The sequence below is a fragment of the Wolffia australiana genome, chromosome 2 (assembly GCF_029677425.1).
Source record: "Wolffia australiana isolate 7733 chromosome 2, ASM2967742v1".
Classification (NCBI taxonomy): domain Eukaryota; kingdom Viridiplantae; phylum Streptophyta; class Magnoliopsida; order Alismatales; family Araceae; genus Wolffia; species Wolffia australiana.
In genome coordinates, this window is record NC_135836.1 from 23519296 (window position 1) to 23528520 (window position 9225).

A 9225-nucleotide genomic window follows, 5' to 3' on the forward strand; every position below is an offset into this window, starting at 1 on the left:
GTGAACCTCACATTGGTGCTGAGGATGATTCAATTTAATGGTGGCATCATATTGGATCTAAAAAATACCCACGTCTTGCTATCCTTGCAAAACAATTCTTATCAATATGTGCATCAAGCTCTCCATCGAAGCATCTTTTTTCTGTAGGGGAAGAATGGTGACATTGAATCGAGGAAGGTTATCAGAAGAAAGAATATCAATTTTGATGACTACAAAATTTGATGACCATGTGGACGACAAGGTCATAGAATTCGAAGCAGATGATGATGTAGAGGAACTTAAATGAGTCTTATTTTTATTTGTTTCAGGTGGCATTTAGAGCTGTTCGATGTATGATGTATGACGGTTTTGGATGGACAGAACGGGACTGAACGAACTTCCGTTCAGTCATTCATCCAGAACACTTCAGTTCCTCAATTTCGTCATCCGTCTGGATTTTTTCACCATCCCAACTCCGTTATAAGTTTCATTCCGTCATTCGCTTGTTACAGAAAACAGAATGGATAACAGAGAAATGGAGGATGGAACGACAGCTTTTCTAAAAATATTAGTAGAACTGTATAATTTTTCCCTTCAAAAATGATAAATTCTCTCTTAAAACTAAAACCTCTCATCTAGTCTCCCTAAATACCCCTTCCGCTATCTGCAGCCCACCAAGCACGGTTCCCCGCCACACCATTGAGGTAAAAACCAAGACATCTTGTGCAGATGCGCAGTTTTCCTTTCTCTCTCATATTGTTCTCCATCTCTCACTATTTCTCGTAGAGTTCTCCTTTCCTTCTAATATTGTTCTCCATCTCTATGTGGCTCTCTATTAGAGTTACCTCTCTTTCTCATATTGTTCTCCATTTCTCTCTCTCTCACTTAGAGTTTTTTGTGCTCTCTGTCTCACATATTCTTCTAGGTGGCCTTTATTTGTTTCTTCTCTGGCTCTATCAAGGTGCCTCATGTAGACGCTGTTAACCTCCTCATGGACTACAGTTATTTCTCTCTTACAATTCTCCTCTCTTTCTCTTTATCTCTTAGAGTTCTCCTCTCCCTCTCAATTTATTCTTCCTTAAATAATTTAATAATATTTTTAAAAATTATTATCATTTAATTGGTTATGACTATACCATCACTTCTTGTCCTATGCAAGTTAAAGTACTATTATGGAAAATTTCTCTCTTGAAAATTTTACTTGGCAGTCGCTCATTCAGATTATATCTGGTTTTAAACATATGTCATATGCTCATAAAATGCCATGATAATCATGAACATGTATTCTTTAGTAGAGATAAATGATTCTTCTCAGATTTCCTCTCTCTCTATCTCTCTCTTATTATTCTCCATCCATCTTTCTCTCTCACTGTTTTTACGCAGATAATGTTTCTAGGAGAATCACAGATGGGTATCTTATCAAACCATGGTGTCAAAATACATGTGCTTTCCATATTATTGTGGAACTCTTGAATTAGAAAAATTCATCTGCCTATCTGCTTTTTCTCTTGGTCTCTCTTTTTGACTGCAATCTCTCCCACTAGTTGAAGGTAAAATTGTGGCGTTTGACAGTTGTAGGGAAACAAATATCTGAGTTTGTAGAAGAAATCTGAGAAATTGGAACTATTACGATTTGATTTGGAATAGGATCTCACTTCAATTAGTCATTTTTATACAATTGTCAGGTACATTCTGATGGGGGATAATCTCACCAGCAAGGCCACGTGTTGCTAACAACCTTGCGGGGAAGCTCGAGCCGACACTCATGACCCCAACTTCAAGTACACGGCCTAGCAACATACGTGAGCATTGATTTATTTTACTTTTTTGTATTTTAATTTTCTGAATGTTAGGATGGGCCAGCGTGTTTTGGCCTCATCAACTGTTTTTACGTTTATGCTTGTTGTACGTTCTAGGGGAAATCTCTTGTCATGAGCCAATTTCCCCTATTTTGGCACACTTGGGCATCCACCCTACTCGATATAAAGGGATGGCATGCCCAAGGAAGCCTTGGAGTTCAGTTTGAAATTTGAGTTGAAGTTGTCTTCATCTTGGAATCCCATCCTCCTCCCTTTGTGATTACCTTTACCATTTTCTTAGAGTAGAACGTAGGAACTGCCACGACGCAATGCCAGTTCACCACGTCGAGATCACTAAGTGGAAGAACTGCCCATTGTCGTCGCTACCCACCTTTGACATCGTTTCTTGGAGTGTCTCCACGAAGTGCATCCTCGATTGCCCTTGCCAGCAAGAAGCCATGTCTTGACCTCTTCTTGCCCGCCACTCTCTATCGTCGCCTGTAAGAACTTTGGTCTCCCACTTGCCAGTCGATTTGGTGTTGTCGACCTCAAACGACCGATTCCATCTGCCTTACCTCACCATTTCTTGGGCCTTCCATGACTCAAGAAATGACTTAATGAATTGTCCTTGGTTCATTTCCTGGACGTCACAATTGCCAACTGTGCCCACGTGCCAGCCTGCCTCTGCCACCAGACGTGCGCGTGCCTCATTACCGTGATGTGTCACCCATGTGGCCTACACCGGTGTCCTGCACACTACCCAGCGTGTTCTGCGCTACGCCCGCGCTCTAGCCACATGGTCGAACCTGATCGACCGATCAACCGCGTGCGCGCATTTGCCGAGCCAGCCCCCGAGCGTCGCTCGGCCGGTGATCCACCCACGCATGCCTAGGCTTAGCAGCATCGTCTTGCCGTGCAATAGCCTCGCTGTGCGCACCCCAGCATATGCCTGCGTCGAAGGCTGCAGCCAATGCTGTGCATGCAAGTTCACTCACCCCCGCGCCCGTGCAATGAGTTGTGTGTGCGCTTCCACATGTCTCTACCCTTCACTGCCTACATCGATTCTGACAACCCCGGCTGTGTGATCTCACGGGCTGAGAACCCCAAACTATGCTTGCCCGAGGACGATTCGTGGGCCTCCATCGATCAAGCTCTGACCGTGTACTCAAACCACACGTCAACGACGACGGTGATCCCCTTCATCGCGGACTTATGGGATTCTTCCCCCTCAATTTTAATCGTTTTCCCCTCTTTAATTTGCAGTATTATTACTTCTTTTAGTGCCATCTTGAATTGCTCCTTTGCCAAGGTGTAAGGCTCCAACGAATGTGGCATTCCCACAGAAAGGCCTGCGTGCTAACTGTGGGGACATGTCCGTGTGCTGGACTCACGATTTGGAGACTAAGGCCTTTAGTGCGAGCTACTACAAACACGCACTGTGTGTGGTGACGCCCAACCTCGATCTTTTAGGCCATCGCCCTTAAGGTGCGGGCGCCCGTCCATGCTCAAGCACGAAGGATTAGGGAAGGCCTGCGCGTGCTGGGTTCGTGGGCCGTTGAGAGTGCGCGCGTTGGCGCCAAGCGCCGCACATGTCCGAGGCCGTGATCGGCCAAAGCGGCTGCAGCAATTGACGCAGCCGAGGTCGGTCGGGTGGCCGAGTGATGGTCAAAACTGGCCTTAGGCAAGTCGGAGGCGGCCATGGTGCCCGCGGCGACCCGACGCGGGCTAGATGGCCTAGCAGGTAGGCGGCCAAGAGGGCCGGAGACGTCGTCGAGGGCGGCCGAAGGCGACACGAGGCGGCCGGTAGGCGGCCGGAGGGAGGCCAGAAGCGACCAAGACCGGTCGGATACGGCCAAGACAGCCAGAGGCTGCCCATGAGGGTGGCCAAGGGGCCTTATAGCCACCGAGGAGGCTGTGGCGGCCGGTGGTGGCCGAAGGTATTCCAAGGTGGCTGAGGATAGTCATCCCCCCAGGAGTCTAAGGCATTGGCGCTCAGAGAGCACCAAGACTGCGGGTGCGTGACGGCCCTACGAGTAGTGCTGGGCATGCAACGCCTAGCTTGCCACACCGAGCATGGTGGAATTCGAGCGGACCGCGCGATAGGTGTTAGCGCGGGTGCCGATGGCATGTGTGATCACCAAGGCTGGAGTGGCATGTGTGATTGCCAAGCCCATGGGCTCTCGGCGCCTAGCCCGGGGGTACACGCGTAGCTAGGGGGCTAGGGGGGGCGCATGCGCAGAGCGGCGGGTCTCAAGGCGCAAGAGCGACACAACTAAAGCATGTTGCGCCTCGTCTCGTTACTTTAGTACCATCCCTCGTCTTCCTCCTTGTAATGCTCTCGACTATGATGTAACCTCTTTATGATATTAATGCAATGACCCTATTCCCTAATGGGGTTGCGTCTAGACTATGCATACTTAAGCTATTACAAAGACTTCCATTGCGGGAGATCAAGGCTGCTTTGTGTTCTGCTCCAAGCATTGAGGCTGACACGCACCAAATTCAAGCATTTGTCCTAGCTCGGGATTTGACCGCATGACACTAGGATATACGTTGGTTTATAGAACTAGCCACTTACTTGTCGAGTGATAGTGATTCTATTGAGATATCAGCTCAGGCCCCTAGTAGTGAAGGTTGAGGATGCATGTGGACAGCTCGTGTTCCTCACTACCTAGGATGTCTAGTTAGTCAGATTGGGTCATTGGAAGTCTGAACAAGGACTAGTCCATTTTCGATCCTTAATCAATCGTCATCTTAGTCAGCAACTGTCATGCCGTTCTCATTAATTTTCACTATACTTCTCACTCATCGCATTAATCACAACTCATTGACCGTCCCTCATGTGTTGTAACACGAGTCGACCAACCTCAGTGCTCTTCGTGTTACATCACATTCTTTGTGCCATTATAATTCTTTTTAGCATTTTTTAGAGGTACACTTTAGAACATAAAATTCATCAAACTTTGTAGATGTTCTTATCGTTCACTTTTAACCATTGTTCACACAGGGCAATGTTTCGCATACAGGTCAATGTTTAATACAAAATTTACGAATTTGATACATGCATTTTATCATGAATGAATTATGTTTCATTGCCTAGTTGAATTCCCATGCGAACGGATCTAGAAATATTTTATTCTTAAGTTATTTTTTATAAAAAGTGTTATTATTTGGCATTTTTTTAACTTAGAGTAAGGTGGCTATTTTTCTAGGAAAAAATATTTCCCGATCAATTTAAGATTATTATGGAGTTTAGTGCGTGATGGATATTATGTGGTCGTCAATCCAATCACACTACCATGTTTATTTAAGTTCATTGAATAAAATATTTACATTTATTATTATTCCATGTGATGTTTATAATGAAGTCCATGAATACGTACAATGACTTAGTGAATTATAATGAGATCATAATATAGTGATCATTAGTCTTTTAACATTTGTTCCAAATATCCCTGTTCGATGGATAGTCGAGACAGACATCGAATTATCAGAATATAATAACACTAGTTGATCCTACGTGTATGATAAGTATAGCTGATCATGTTGCTATTAGTGTGGCAAAACTAAGGACAGACTTTTTGGAGAAAGAGTTCATTGAATTGATCCGCAGAAATCCCTGAATGGTATTATACCTAAACATCAATCAGGTTGATTCATGTCACGGTCGTTTAAGTGATCCACTGACCTGAGACACCAAGGACATCTCATGAATGGAAGACTACATTTGACTACGAATTATGAGCCTCTAATCATGGGATCCAAACAAGTCATAGCTCGGATATAGTGAGAAGCTCACGAAGATGATTGAGTGGTCAAGATGGGATCATCCGCCCTCGGTATAAGAGGAAATCGACTCAAGGAAGACGATGCATAATAGTCCTTGACCAGGGTAGTAAGGATATTGGAGAAGGCGTTCTCCAATGATCTCAGTTACGCATCAGTACTAATCGAATGAAGGATTAGGCTTTGACGATAAACCATACCCTAAGTCGTTCGAGAGTCGCGCGCTGATGATAGAATATACATATACAGTAACCAATGACGATAAAGGTTCCATGAGAGATTTTTACATTACTCAGTATCTTCGAGAGCACGAGGTGTAGCTTGGCACCCGACGGGCTAGAAACTTAACCTACTGATTGGGTTTAATCAATCTTTATTTAATTAATCTATATGTTGATATAGTTAATTAATAGGGTTGGTCAATAATTATTATTGGGCCATTAAAGTTATTCACTAGAACGATACATAGGCCTAGAGGGTCACACGCACAAGGTCATAAGGGCATTGGTGAATATATTTTACTTTTAGGGTTTTTGAGAAAAATCTTAAGTGAAATATAAAGAGGGAAAGGGCTCTCATTTTAAGCACCCATGTAAGCCAGATTTGAGAGCCCCTCACTTTCTCCACTCTCCTTCTCCACTCATCAAAGGAGAGTGTCTTAATGGTGAGAAGATCTTCTAGATTTTCAAGAAGAGTTGAAGAAGAAGACGTGGAGATCCAAGCGCCGAGTGATCGCGTGGATACTTCTAGAGGCCGGACACATGAACAACTTCAGAACGATCTTAGAGCGGCCAGGTCAAGGGTGGAACAAGTTCCCCAAACGGTACATTTGATGTTGATTTTAAAGATCGATTATGAATTGATTGACATGCTTCTGAATCCATGGAAACATGTTTTCTATGGATGAACCAAGGCACTGAACCCGACAGTACGGACAATGTGGCACCCCATCGCAACAGTGACAGTGAGCAGGTAGTGGGGATTGAGAATGATAATAGGAACTTCCCTCAAGGTTAGAGTCACAGTTTGAGGAAGCCACCTAGAGCAAAAATCTTCGACTACTTCACGGTAGTGGATGACTTGAAGTATGTATGTGAACTATGCCATTGTATTAACTCCGCAAGCAAACTCTACTTACAATGACCTAAGGATGGGAGCACAAATATTTTTTGGTGACATTTACTAGTAGTTGATCAAAAGGTACATGATGAACTCGAATGTATAACGTCTTCGCAAAATTTTTTACAGAAGTGTTTCCCAACGTGTCCTCGACAAAATAAGACTTAACTGTTGTCACTCCGAAGGCGGAGAAATAAGAAATTCTCCGCGTTATCATCCATAGTGCATTGCCATGGTCATTTGCTGATGTAGAAGAATTCCAATGAGCATGGCGATTTAGAGCACAGTCCATTAAGGACAATGGGCCATAAAGATACATGAACGATGGGCCATTAAGGAGACCGACATGGTTGTGCACACTTAGCTAAAGGCAGCTATTGCAGTTAGGTTCAATGATGTATACCGCGTGGTCCTCACGATGGATGCTTGGACTACTCTAAACGCTTATTCCCTCTTAGGAGTAACCGGCCATTGGCTTGATGCAGAATGGAAGATTTAAGAGCAAATGTTTGGCTCGTGTCATATCCAAGACAAGCATGATGGGGAGACAATGAGCGGTCTCGTTGCTGAGATCATAGAATATTTCAACTTTCAGTTGAAGGTGTAATCAACATTTTCATTCCAGTAGAAACCTGTCACTACCGATATTTTTTTAATCAGTATCTAAATATCTAAATTTCCACTAACATGCATATCTCTACTGTCACCATCGATAGCGCTCCAAATAACACAACAATGATGTACTTTCTGGCGAGAAGATTGCAACCTATGAATCCAAAATTTAGTACTGATTGACATTTGCCATGTGTGGTACATGTATTGCACTTGATTGCGCAAACGAGGCTAAAAAGCCTTTGCATGACACCAAAGGAAGTAGAGCCTTTTGTGTTTGATGATGTCAGAGATCCAATTGACACATCATACCGATGTTGCAAGACCTACCTTGGGGAGGCAGTGGTCTAAGTTCGCGAACTTGTGAAGGCTAACTCCCGTTCACCTCAAAAGAGGGCAAACTACAAGGAGAAATGCAAAGTTCTTGCAAAGCCAAGTGACAACAAAGTGCTTCTAGATTGCCCAACAAGGTGGAACTTGACATACACTATGCTGCGTGGTGCCATAAATAAGCAAGATGTTCTTGATCAAATGGCGCGTGCACTCATCTCGACAAGCGTGAAGAATTACAACTTAGAGGTTGAAGAGGGGATGATGTTGGAGGAATTTTACAACATATTATCGGTATTTCTTGAGGCAACTAACTTCATAAGTAGTTCAAAGTTTGCACTGCAACTATGGTGCTTGTTGTGATCGAGACTATATCAGATCAATTGAACAATGTCCTTGATCGATTCAACAACGATGATATTTTTGCTGTGATGGAGATTTTTGCTCTAGGTGGCTTCCTCGAGGGCAGTTCCTATTATCATTCTCAATCCCCACCGCCTGCTCACCGTCATTGCGATGGGGTGCCACATTTTTTGCAGTGTTGGGTGATGGAAAATCACATTGTCGCGGTCATCCATCACAGATGAAGGACGACTGATGACTGAAAGCTATTCGTTCAGTCATCCATCCGTCGCTCCGGACAATGACGGATGACAGATTTTGCACAAATGGATGACCATCAGTCATTTGTTCTACAGCTATAGTGGCATTCTTATATTTTTTTAAAATATTATTGTGATTTGTGTCCACTTACTCGTATATTATGACACTTTTGTATGATTTTTACAGGTTGAGAAGATAGATCATGATGCGTGATTCGAAGTGAGTTAATATCACATTAGAGTCAAAGCAAGAAAATGTAGGAGCAAGCAAAGATAAGGAGCCACATGTTGTGGGATCTCTTAGAAAAAAAACTTAGCATATTTAACAACTCAATAACTTATCTTTCTGTTGTACTTTTTTCCTTACGAAGTTTTGAAATAGAAAACTCTTACATGAATTTTCTTTGGTCATGTGGTGAATCAATAGTGAAAATGTTTTAATTACATAAAGTGATTGATTCACTTTTTTAATTAATCATTTTACCTAAATTTTGATTTTAATTTTTTAACTTTGATCTTGATTTTTAGGTGGTACTCATGACCGAACTACAGGTTTTACCAAACCAAACCGAGACCGTACCAAAGTTTAGGTTTTTGCAAAAAAAGATACTGAGACCGACACCGTCATTCCCTAGTTCAATTAGATCCCTAGGTGGACCTGAGGGTAAGGTCGTTGACCAAACCAATTCTTCTCAGTCAATGATCTCAATGGACTTTCCATTTGTTGACCTCGTTGACTAGCCGTTGGTCAATGTCACGGATTTCTAATTAGATCTGGGTGGGGGGATTTGAGGGAGAAGATGCGAGAGAAATGTCGTTGACCAAGTCAACTGGTCACAGCCGAATCACAGTCAACGATCTGTGCGAACCTTCTACCCGTTGACTTCGTTGACCACGCGTTGGATAATGGGCCGGGTTTTCTTATCGGATCTGGTAGGAGGCCCATCAAGAAACAGACCTCTTCCGTGAGCGGGCTATTTAAACAAGCAATTCTCTCT